Source organism: Bubalus kerabau, chromosome 9, assembly GCF_029407905.1.
Source record: "Bubalus kerabau isolate K-KA32 ecotype Philippines breed swamp buffalo chromosome 9, PCC_UOA_SB_1v2, whole genome shotgun sequence".
In the NCBI taxonomy this organism is placed as follows: domain Eukaryota; kingdom Metazoa; phylum Chordata; class Mammalia; order Artiodactyla; family Bovidae; genus Bubalus; species Bubalus kerabau.
The window spans coordinates 33453422-33466706 of NC_073632.1; positions in this window are offsets into that span (position 1 = coordinate 33453422).

Sequence of the window (13285 nt, forward strand, 5' to 3'; positions counted from 1 at the left end):
TACATCAGAAGCTTTAAGGTAGGGAGTCTTAAGACCCAAAACCCCCTTTCTTGGGAGTTAGAATGTTTAAGTTGATCTGTTATTAAGGGGCAATTTATTTAAAAACTTTTATTTCATGAGTGATATTATTAGTACTTAGCACATGTCCAAGTATAAAGGCTGGTTTTATTCCAGGACCCTTGAAAAGAGGGTTGTATAATTAAGTAATCAGTTTTCCATATCCCTGAAAGCAACAATCAAAAGATAATGATACTGACTATATTAACTTCCTCTTTGTGAGGGCTAACTTGAGGTTGGCAGGCTTTTCTTGTAAGAAAATTCTTTAAAATTTTCATTTTATTGAAGTTGGTTTGACTGATAAATTTTTCCTCTCTCTTATGAATACAGTAAAAATATTCACTCCTCTCATGGACATCATTTTTTAACCAACTGCATCTCCATCCTCTAGACTAGAACAGTGCCTGACACCTAATGGATATACAATAAATGGTTTGGAATGAATTTCTAATTGAAATGAATGAATTCTTTGCTTATATATATATATATATATATATAGTCTATTAGATATATCAGAATAATAAAATGGAAATAAACAACTGTGAAGTGAAAAATCATGAAAAAAAATGATGAGAATATATTTAAATATGAGCAGGAAAACATTTATTATGATGGGCCATTAGTTCACCCCTGAGCTTCCTGGCAGCCAAGTCAGAAAGGGAAACGTAGTGAGTTTTCTAATTCTTATAATCAGAGAAGAGAAAGCATATTATGTGTCTAAGAAAACTATATCCAACTGCTAAATTCTAAAACAACTACATGATTGCCTTGTTCTCAGGTTTTAAGATTTAATTTTGTTGAGAACAATTAGTTTCTTTATCTAAAATTCTTCCCCCAGTATCTACATTAATTATTACATGAACATTCATATGATGTATAAATGAAGATAATAATTTATCTCCTACTAGCTGAATAAGTCATTTTCTATGCTCTCAAGGTTAATAAAGTCACATTAATAGGACAAGTGCCTCACAAAGTTAAGAAAATGTGGATTCTCCATAGGAAAATTTCTTTCAGTTTTAGAAAAAATTAAATCAAAGATTCCTGGATCTGGTTGGTTGGCATTACTTGATAAAAGTGAAAGAGATTCTACAGATTTCTGAAATAGCAAGCCCTATGGAAAACTTTAGGACTAAAAGCATTTCCCACTAGAATGCAGACCACGTATATTTTTCTTCACACTTTTATTAGAATACTTTAATTAGATGTGCACACATTTAGGCCCTTATCTGTTTATTTTTAAATTGATAGAGAATTTATGGGGGAAAACCCTCATAGATTGAAATAAGAAGTTGCTAATTTTAGATTTATTATGGAAAAATACAGGCTATTTTTGGACCTTCATGCTTTGTAAGCCTATTGAAGTAGTACTTTACAAGAAACATAGAAAATAGCAAGTTTTGGCGTCTTTTGGTTGAGGGGACAACACCAAAGTTTTTTCTTCTTTTTCTGACTTTGCTAAGTCACATCAGTCGTGTCCGACTCTGTGCAACCCCACAGACGGCAGCCCACCAGGCTCCCCCGTCCCTGGGATTCTCCAGGCAAGAACACTGGAGTGGGTTGCCATTTCCTTCTCCAGTGCATGAAAGTGAAAAGTGAAAGTGAAGTCGCTCAGTTGTGTTCGATTCTTAGTGACCCCATGGACTGCAGCCCACCAGGCTCCTCCATCTATGGGATTTTCCAGGCAAGAGTACTGGAGGCAGGTGCCATTGCTTTCTCCGTTTCTGACTTTAGCCTTTAAAATAATTTAATAATGCTATAATGTATTGGTAACATATGACTAAAATTTTTTAGAAGTAGATTTTGGTTTTAAGTAATAGCTCATTCTATTCCCAGGAAATGAATAAAGAAAATAACAGTTCTGTGAGCAACTGCAGTATTCATTAGGGCAATGCAATCTGTTTGGAAGTAAAAGCCATGGTGCTTAGTAGAGAGCAACCTTGCTCAACTGCAGCGTGAAGAAGGACTGTGTACCCTGCCTTGAATATGTAAGACAAGTGCACAGAATGTACATTTCCATAGCACTTTTAATCTGAGAATCCTAGGGCTTTATTGAATCATGAATCTAAACTTACAGCACTGCAACACTTGTCAAGGCCGGCTATCAGGATTTCACTAGAATAAGAGTCTCAATAGGAACATACATAGAGTCTGAAAATAGTTATGGATAGAAAACAGAAAACCAACGCAAAGGATGTATGTGGGAGTATATCTATCTATCTATCTACATACAAATGGATAGATAGAAGTATCTCTATATTATACAGAGATTCTTCTAAGTATCTCTGAATTACACATTCTTCTAAGTATCTCTGTATTACACATTCTTCTAAGTATCTCTATATTATGCAGAGATTCTTCTATCTACCCATTTGTATATAAATAGACAGATACATATACTCCTACATACTTTGTTTATATTGATTTTCTGTTTTCTATCCATAACTTGGTCTTCTATTTGTAAAATAGATAGCTGGTGAGACTGTGGTATAAAACAGGGAGCTCAGTTTAGTGCTTTGCAGTGATCTAGAGGGGTGGGATGAGGGGTAGGGTAGGAGGGAGTTTCAAGAGGGAGGGGATATGTGTATACTTACAACTGATTCATTTCATTGTACAGCAGAAATGAACACAACATTGTAGACCAATTATACTCCAGTAAATATTGTCTCTCTCTATATATAGATATAAAAGGCACAAAATAAACTTTTTTTTTAATTGACATGATTTCATTGTTAATGTATAAATGTCTAGGGTAATAATCCGGCAATGACCAGTAGCTCACATCACAGGAAAATGTTGCATGTTGTAATTAAACCACGATTTGTAACATGAAATTTACAAACTATGTATTTTTGTGTGTATTTTCTGCACTTTAAAAAATTACATTCGCTGTATTCCAGTTGATATTTTAGATATTGAATTTTTTTATTGTCTACATTTCAAGTGTTTCCTTATGTAATTTATAATTTATTTACTTTTGGCTGGGGTGGATCGTCATCGCTGTACAGGCTTTTCTTTAGTTGTGAGCAGGAGTCGCTCTCCAGTCTCAGTGCGTGGGCTTCTCACTGCAGTGGTTTTTCTTGTTGCAGAGCAGAGGCTCCAGGATGAGAGGGCCTCAGTAGCTGTGGTTCCCAGGCTCTCGAGCACTCTCAATAGTTGTGGCACACACGTTTAGTTGCTCTGTGGCACATGGGGTCTTCCCGGCATGTGTGCTTAGTTGCTCAGTCGTGTCCGACTCTTTGTGACCCCAGGGACTGCAGCCCACCAGGCTCCTCTGTCCATGGGGATTCTCCAGGCAAGAATACTGGAGTGGGTTGCCATGCCCTCCTCCAGGGCATCTCCCCAACCCAGGGATTGAACCCAGGTCTCCAACATTGCAGGTGGATGCTTTACCTTCTGAGCCACCAGGGAAGTCTGGGCCAAGGATCAAACTCGTGTTTCCTGCATTAGCAGGCAGATTCTTTACTACTGAGCCACCAGTGAAGCCCTTCATTATGTAATTTAAAAAATGTAGATCCTTAGAAAAGTAGACTGGTTGTTGAGCCTCTTGGTGCAAGGTTATGTTAAAGGGTTTTGTTATGTTAAACGGTTGGGAGAGTGATTCTTTCTGGTGTTCAGGTGAACAACTGAAGAACCATGTTCTCTTTACATGAACCCATGAAATATTGATAAATAACTATATTTGCATGCATAGCTTCTAGTTAAGAGATTAAAGATTTGAGCAAGATTTAAAATGGAAACATACTAACCATAAACTTATTTGTGTGTGTCTATGTGAATTGAGAAAAGCTTATCCATACTTTAATTTTAACAAAGAAACTCTAGTCTGAGAACCAGTACATTAGGAACATCACAGTGGGGACTAAATAAACAGAAGTGTGGGAGGAAATAATCTGAAAGTAAAGCCAAAGAGATTACAGACAGAGATCGCTGACGGGACTATGAGTGTGTGTACTTGAAACTAATAAGGCTAACTCATTAATCATGGCCTGATTTTTCAGACTGTGCCTCTCATAATTGGTCTCATAATTTGTTCTCATTTCCAGGCCACTAAATGTTGAACACCCACTTCGAGTGATGCTCTCTGTTAAGCAGTGTGGGTGATACCTGGTGAATAAGCCTCCAGTCCTGTTCTCAGGGAAGAGCAAGGGAAATAACGCAGGCGTCTAAACACAAACAACTCTTACCAAGATGGGATGCAGTCAAGGCCAAAGGAAAAGGAAAACCGCATGCTATGGGCACAAAGTGAAAGAAGATTCCTTTTTAAAGGGAGATCGAATCAGTGGCAGTGCCAAATTTTTTTATAAGATTAAAGGCAGCAACCCCATTGGAAGCGTGGAAGTGGCCCAAGGACTTTGGTGTTCAATTTCCATTTATGTGACCATCACACTCTTCTTAGTTACATATTGTATTTATTGAGATGTTTTTGCATAGCTGTTAAACATTATGAGAAGCAGAGGTTTCTAAGCTCTCATCTATCCTTTGGTGCAATCATGAGATTAAGTGAGAAAATGAAAAGAGCCTTGAGGGGTGTGCGCATTAGCTACAGTCTCAAATACAGTCTCAAGGAGAGGGATCAGAATCGCCAAGACACCTGAAGAATGCAAGCGATTAGAGTCTTAGGGGAATATACATGATTCTCTGCTGACGTGAGAAATAAGGAGGAAAGTGGGTGGAAGGGAAAGAGTTGTTTGGGGAAATGAATTAGGCTGTAGCCAAATCATGGTGCAGCTTGCATGCCAAATGGGTGTCCTGAAGTCATTTGAGAGGCACCGGAGGATTTTAAGAGAAGCGACATGTTTAGAGCTATATAATTCATTAGGTTGATCCAGTGAAGTCTGTTCCTTGGTTTAGTTGTCACTAATTTGAATTGAAAACATTATAATAGAAGAAAAACTCCAGGGTGGTTTGTCCTCATAAATGGAATTCTTCCTCTTTGTTTCTCAGTGCAAGTCATTTAGCCACCAAAGAGCAATGTCAGGTAGGACTGTTAACTCAGTCCTTGGGAAACTCAGTGCTTTTAATTGGGTTCTTTGGGTTTATTTAATATGTCCTGATTTAGATGAAAGAACATGTTCACTACCTGTTTTGCGGAGTATTCACAGAATTATGCCAGGACTTGCACATCAATATTTATACATTTGTTTTACAGTCTGTCATGTCATAATTAAAATAGCACACTGTTATACTCTCAAGGATTAAGAGAACTTTCTAAAGTGAGGTTTCAGCTTCATTGACTTCAAAGCAACAGATCACATGAAAGTTGCTAGCTATTTTAGATTTATACAGATTGAATACTTTCAGGGAAAGATTGAGCCAGATTCTTTCCTGTTACTTTCTTGCTGAAGGAGAGAAATAGGTTGTAGTTACATTTCTAGAGGATGTCAGAAACAAATATTCAAGGATGTTACAACTTGAGTTTTGATTAACAATTTTTTAGACTAGTAAAATTCCATCCTTCCCTGAGAAGCCTTGTTGAAATGAAAGTAACTTGTATTTAAATATTGGATATGTTATCAGTAAACAGCAATAATTTTTGTTTAAGAAATGCAAGAGAGTCTTAAGGTTGTGATTTTCTTTTAGTCGCTGCATTACAGATGAGAATAAAACAAAGTTCCTATTAGTGGACAAAGGTTAGCAAGGTAGGATTCTCTTTGAAATTGAATCAGAGCAGAGAACTTGAAGTGCAGAGACTTCTCTTCAGATAATACTTCACATTCAGCTTCAGTCCACTGAACAAACATCTAGTGTACTCATTAGGAAATTCAAAAGCAATTTAACATGTGATTTTTTTCCCTTGGAGAGTTTACTAGCTAGAGAATACATTAATGATGTGAATAACTGCCGTTTATCAAATGCTTGCTTTATTTCAGATATTTAGCTATCAAAGTCCTATGTGGATTAGATTATTTAATCCTCATCAAAACTCCTTGAGGTAAGACTATCATTTTATGTATGTATGTTTGCCTGCATGCTTGTGAGTTTAGATTTATCTATTTATACTTTTTCTTCCAGTTTTATTGAGATATAAGTGACATAGAGCACTGTAAAAGTTTAAGGTACATAGCATAATGGTTCAATTTACATATACTTTGGAATTATTGCCACAATAAGTTAAGTGAATTTCTATTATCTCATATAGATACAAAATTAAAGAAATAGGAGAAGATCTGTTTCCTTGTGATGGAGATTGTTAGAAATTATTCTCTTAACAACTTTCATGTATAATATACAGCAGTATTAGTTATATTTACCATGTCATATATCACATCCCTAGTACTTATCCTGTAACTAGATGTTTCATTGTCTTTATCTTATTGGTGAGAAATCAGACCCAGTGATGTTAAATAACTGCCCAAGATTTTATGGATATTAAGGGACCGGTCAAGCCAGGTTTAACCCAGGAAAGCCTATTCTAGGCCAGTGTTCTTACCCGTTACCGGACATTACCTCTGAGAAGAATTTACATGACACAGACACAGATTGTGCAACTCAGTAGAAGTGATGCACACTTGAAGAAAAAATTGTTAACTGACACAATTTGTTAAGCAACTATACTCCAATGAAATTTAAAAAATAAAATAAAACAAACAAAAAAAATTGTTTCCCAAAGGCAGTTTGTAAGTGTGTTGTTTAGAATGCCAAACTTTTTTTCTTTTTTACGGAAACTATGATATCCAGTGGTTAGTTTTTTGAGTCTACTCTCAAAAAGCCTAACTACTTCCTAACAGACCCAGGAAAGTTTGTGGGTAAGAACATAAGCCTTGGCATCAGACAACAGGGGGGAATTCCGGCCTCTGCCGCTGGTTGCATGGCCTTGAACACACTCCTTTTTCTAAACCCAGGACCTCATTCACGGGGTTAATGATACCTAATAAAAGAGTAGGATCAAATAAAATAAGAGTGCCAAGTGCTTAGTAATGTGCTTGACACAGAGAAAGAGACAGGTTTTAAAGCAGATTAGCAGGGTTCTGTGGAGAAGGAAATGGCAGCCCACTCCAGTATTCTTGCCTGGAAAATCCCATAGATCGCGGAGCCTGGTAGGCTACTGTCCATGGGGTCGCAAAGAGTCGGACATGACTGAGCGACTTCACTCACTCACTCAGCATGGGTTCTGAGAACAGGGGACCAACTTCGTTATTTTATTTCTTTATTAAAATTAAGGACATCTTTCATTGCTTTTATGTTATAGTAGCAGTATATATTCATTGCAGAAAAATTAGTAGATTTTATTAGTAATAATTACATTTAAATTGCCATTTAAACTGACAATCAGAGACAATCACCATTGATATTTAGATAATTATTCTTTCAGTTTTGGTATTTTTTCCTTTTCACAAAACATGGAATCATTTTGCCTCATAATATTTAATAATCTGCTTTTAAACTTAAAAATATAATGAGAATTTCCCTCATTCCATTAGTCTATAACATTTTTTTCCTGATAGTATAGAATTCTTTGTTATGGATGTAGCATAACTTCACTTAACCATTCATTATCTCTGGACATTTAAATGTTTACAACCTTTTTTTCTATTATGAACAATGCTGAAATAAACAGCCTTGTAGGTAAAAAATGTATATTTGTTTTAAATTATTTTTAGCTTAAATCATTAGAAATAGAATCAGGTGACCAAATGGTATTCACATTTTAAACACTTTTGGTATTTCCTGATAAATCACTTTACATAACTGTTGTATCGATTTATATCCTTTCCAGCAATGTGTGAGAATATTCATTTCTTTGAATCATCACCAACACTAGATAGTATGATAGTCGCCAACCTGATAGGTGAAACAGTATCTATCATTTTAATTTTAGTTTCTTTGGTTATCAATGATGTAAGATTTTTTTCATAGTCTTTTTGGCTATTAGTAGTTTTTATGACTTGATACACTTTCTTTTTCTCTTGAGATAGTTGTCCTTTCATTATTGAGTTAAAAGTGCTAATTATAAATCAAGGTACAATGTTTGTCTCATATATCACAAGTGTACATAAATAGTTATTTAAATTTCTCATTTTCTCTTCAATCTTATTTATGCACCTTTTGATATGTATGTGTAGAGGTTTTTACTTTTTCAAGTTTATCACTATTTGATGTTTTTTCATGAAATTTGATGTCTTTAAAATGAAATTAAAATTTCATTTAAATTTTCCCATTAAAATTGTATTCAATCGAGAATTTATTTTAGTATATTTTATTATAGAAAAATGATTTTAATTCATTCAACAAACATTAACTAATAATACATGCCTACAGTGTACCAGGTATGATTTTGCTTGGGCAGCAATTGGTGTATAAGGCAGGCAGAATTCCTGCCCACAGGAGGAGCTCCTCCTTCAAGTGGCTCATGAGTTATGTTTGTACATTACTTTCCTCTCACTGACTTAAATTCCTCCTTCATTACACACCAAACACATATGTATAGTCAGGTCTGCCTGTAGACTCTCTATTTGATACCGTTTATTTGTTTCTTTGTTTCTGTGCCAGTATCTCACTGTTTTAATGATCATAATCTTAAAACAATGCATTTTAGTAAATAGCAAGGCAAGAACTAATTTCATTCCTCTTGCTTTGTTCTTTAAATTTTTTCTTGACTTGTCTCTTCTATTCATTTTTTAAATTTTTTTCTTGTGTCACAACATATATAACATAAAATCTTCCATTTTAACAATTTTGAAGTGTATGATTTAATGACATTAATTATATTCACTGTATTGTGATATCACCACCACTATCTATTTCTAAAACTTTTCATCACCTCAAACAGAAATTTTGTGTCCATTAAGCAATGACTTCCTATAATCCCCTTTCCCCAGACTCTCAGTTCAGTTCAGTTCAGCTGCTTAGCTGTGTCTGACTCTTTGCGACCCCATGGACCACAGCATGCTAGACCTCCCTGTCCATCACCAGCTCCCGGAGTTTACCCAAACTCATGTGCATTGAGTTGGTGATGCCATCCAACCATCCCATCCTCTGTCATCCCCTTCTTCTCCTGCCCTCAATCTTTCCCAGCATCAGGGTCTTTTCAAATGAGTCTGCTTTTCGCATCAGGTGGCCAAAGTATTGGAGTTTCAGCTTCAACATCAGTCCCTCCAATGAACACCCAGGACCGATCTCCTTTAGGATGGACTGGTTGGATCTCCTTGCAGTCCAAGGGACTCTCAAGAGTCTTCTCCAACACCACAGTTCAAAAGCATCAATTCTTCAGCGCTCAGCTTTCTTTATAGTCCAACTCTCACATCCATACATGACCACTGGAAAAACCATAGCCTTGACTAGATGGACCTCTGTTGGCAAAGTAATGTCTCTGGTTTTTAATATGCTGTCTAGGTTGGTCATAACTTTCCTTCCAAGGAGTATGTGTCTTTTAATTTCATGGCTGCAGTCATCATCTGCAGTGATTTTGGAGCCCCCAAAAATAAAGTCAGCCACTGTTTCCACTGTTTCCCCATGTATTTGCCAAGAAGTGATGGGACCGGATGCCATGACCTTTGTTTTCTGAATGTTGACCTTTAAGCCAACTTTTTCTCTCTCCTCTTTCACTTTCATCAAGAGGCTCTTTAGTTCTTCTTCATTTCTGCCATAAGAGTGGTATCATCTGCTAATCTACTTTCTTTTTCAATAAATTTGCCATTCTAGATATTTTATATGAAAGTGAAGTGAAAGTGTTAGTTGCTCATTTGTGTCCAGCTCTTTGCGACCCCATAACTGCAGCCCACCATGTTCCTCTATCCATGGAATTCTCCAGGCAAGAATACTGGAGTGGGTTACCGTTCCCTTCTCCAGGGGTTTTATATAAGTGAAATAAAAATATTTGTCCTTTTATGTCTGGCTTATTTCACTTAGCATGTTTTTAAGGTTCATTCGTGTTGTAGCACATATCAGAGCCTGATTTCTTTCTGTGCTGCTGCTAAGTCGCTTCAGTCATGTCCGACTCTGTGTGACCCCATAGACAACAGCCCACCAGGCTCCCCCGTCCCTGGGATTCTCCAGGCAAGAACACTGGAGTGGGCTGCCATTTCCTTCTCCAATGCATGAAAGTGAAAAGTGAAAGTGAAGTCGCTCAGTTGTGTCCAACTCTTAGTGACCTCATGGACTGCAACCTTCCAGGCTCCTCCGTCCATGGGATTTTCCAGGCAAGAGTACTGGAGTGGGTTGCCATTGCCTTCTCTGATTTCTTTCTATAGCTAGACAATATTCCAGTGTAGGTAATATAACACTTTGCATATATCCATTCAGTGGTGGTGTCCCTTGTATTAAACTTCTGGAAGAGCTTTGGAATCATTTTGTCAAACTCCTCTCCCAAACTCCTCTAATGTCTTCTTAACATTCTTTAATATCCCTTTCTATCTACCTTTTGTTCTATTAAGCCTGTCTTCCCAGTTTACTAGTACAGAATGCCTTCATACTGGCCCAAGCCAGCACTCTACCTTGATCCTTGAAGTTCCCTCAAGCTGCCTCATGCTTCACAGTTAACTAGTTACATCTTCATTCTCCAATAAACATGGACAATTTCTTATTTGCAATTAATCTCATAGAGGTATTGGGAAAAGAATCTGAGTTATCCCTTAGCTGTGAAAATTAGATGCCTCTTGGTGGAATGTGTATTTTAGGGAAAGGGTATTTGTGAATTTAAATGATTTGCTTTTTTTAAAAAAAAAATTCTAATAACATAGCAAAATATCTTTTAAAATTTTAGTCTACAGGAGGGTAGCTTATTTCTGAGATGACAGCTCCTTAAGTCTGCCTGCCCATCCACAGTATGTTAAGGCATCCCAGTTTTGTCAGCTGTTTTCTGTGTGAAATATGAACTCAATTTTCTGTTGGACTTCCTCCTATAGTAAGGACCATTATTGACTCCAGTGACAGTAGATGTGTTGGATGTAGTTTGTGTGTCTGATTGGCAGTGAGTCGATATAAATCAGGTACTATTTTAAAACAGAGATATCTTGTTAACAATCTAACACTAAACTGTGTATTCTGGCATGTAGTTCAGGGAAGGAAAAGAGAAATGAGGGCTGGCATGGTATGGGACTGGAGAAGGCAATGGCACCCCACTCTAGTACTCTTGCCTGGAAAATCCCATGGACGGAGGAGCCTGGTGGGCTGCAGTCCATGGGGTCACTAAGAGTCGGACACGACTGAGTGACTTCTCTTTCACTTTTTCACTTTCATGCATTGGGGAAGGAAATGGCAACCCACTCCAGTGTTCTTGCCTGGAGAATCCCAGGGGCAGGAGAGCCTGGTGGACTGACGTCTATGGGGTCACACAGAGTCGGACACGACTGAAGTGACTTAGCAGCAGCATGGTATGGGACAGCTTCATGGGTATTTCAAGAAGAGTTTATTTGAAAAAGATACGTTTCTTCTGGTCTTTGCAAAGGTAAGGACAAACTTCTAGGAGAAAGAACCTATTAGACTGATGATGTTTATTAGTCCACTGTTGCATGTGTAGTGGAAAGATCAGTGGCTTTGGAATTGTGTATAAATGGCTTAAGTTCTTGGTTCTGTCACTTGGTAGCCTATGTTATCTCAGTCAAATTAATGTTTCCTTTAAGCCTTAGTTTCCTCAACTATAAAATATACTTCACTCAGCTGTTTTAAAGCTCAAACAAGATAAATAGTGTGAGACCTCCTAGCAACATGTAGTCCATTGTAAACACTCAGTGAAGATCCGTCTCCTTTTCCTTCCTTCCCTGTGATGATGTCTCAGTCATGGCCAACTCTTTGAGACCCCATGAACTGTAGCCCACCAGGTTCCTCTGTCCATGGAGTTTTCCAGGCAAGAATACTGGAGTGGGTTGCCATTTCCTTCTCCCTTCCTTTCCTAAGTCAGTTCAGTACAGTCGCTCAGTCATGTCTGACTCTTTGTGACCCCATGAATCGCAGCACACCAGGCCTCCCTGTCCATCACCAACTCCTGGAGTTCACTCAAACTCACGTCCATTGAGTCGGTGATCCCATCCTGCCATCTCATCCTCTGTCGTCCCCTTTTCCTCCTGCCCCCAACCCCTCCCAGCATCAGAGTCTTTTCCAATGAGTCAACTCTTCGCATGCAAAAATAGTCTGTATATGGGAACCATTTGTAGTACTGAAAATTCAACTCTTCTTGGCTAATGGCTGAATAAAGATAATGTCTTAATTTTTCAAAATGCCTCAACTTTCCTATGTGTAGCTTTCATTTTATGCTTCACTAAATTATGGTGCTTGCAAAGCGCCTTGAGCTTTTCCAGTACAAAGAATACTGTAAGCAGGATGGAATTAACATTATCCCTGGTCTATAAAGTATCGGACCTGCGTTCTTAGTGATTGACAGGATACATGTTTATACAGTTGCTGTCGCCTAGGGACATATTCCTGCCCGAGTCCTACAGTACTGTTTTGCCACCTGTAACTGTGCTAAATAAAAATGGTCCCATCTATCATTTCTGTAGCTTTTCCTCATAGAAGCAGTCTTGATAAAGATAAAAAACCCAGGACATCATAGCATCAACAATCTTTTCCTCTTCAAAGGCATCTTTCAGACCAGGCTCTAGCAGTCCCTTACAAACATTAATTATGTAAATCTTATACACTATTGCTTTGTGGGAGGTGAAGTGTTTAGTAAAAATGATCATATGAACAGAGGATGGCTGTGTGGGGGCGGGACAGAAATTTGGAAAGTGGGATGTGAGTGCTCAGAGAGCATTCATTGCTAATACAAAGTCAGCTGCCTGCTAGGCTGATGCTGTGAACACTTCTGCTAGGATTTTGAGTAATACATAAAATTCAGGCTATTCTTTGTGAGAGAGAAATTTGTGAGTGGTATGAGCTACTTAGGTCTTCCCTGGTAGCTCAGCTGGTAAAGAATCTGCCTGCAATGCAGGAGACCCCAGTTCGATTCCTGGGTTGGGAAGATCCCCTGGAGAAGGGATAGGCTACTCACTCCAGTATTCTTGCCTGGAGAATCCCCATGAACAGAGGAGCCTGGCAGACAACAGTCCATGGGGTTGCAAAGAGTCAGACACGACTAAAGTGACTAAGCACAGCACACGAGCTACTTACATATTAAAGATATTAATTCTTAGGGTTAATTCTGCATACTGTGTACTCAATGGCACCCTGAGGTCTGGGGTTGAGTTGTCCCATGTCATAGCATGAAGAAACAACTCCAGGTTGAACTCAGATTGAGTCCAGGTGGCTCATTCTGACTCCTGTAGGGAAGTAAATGGTAGATAAGAAA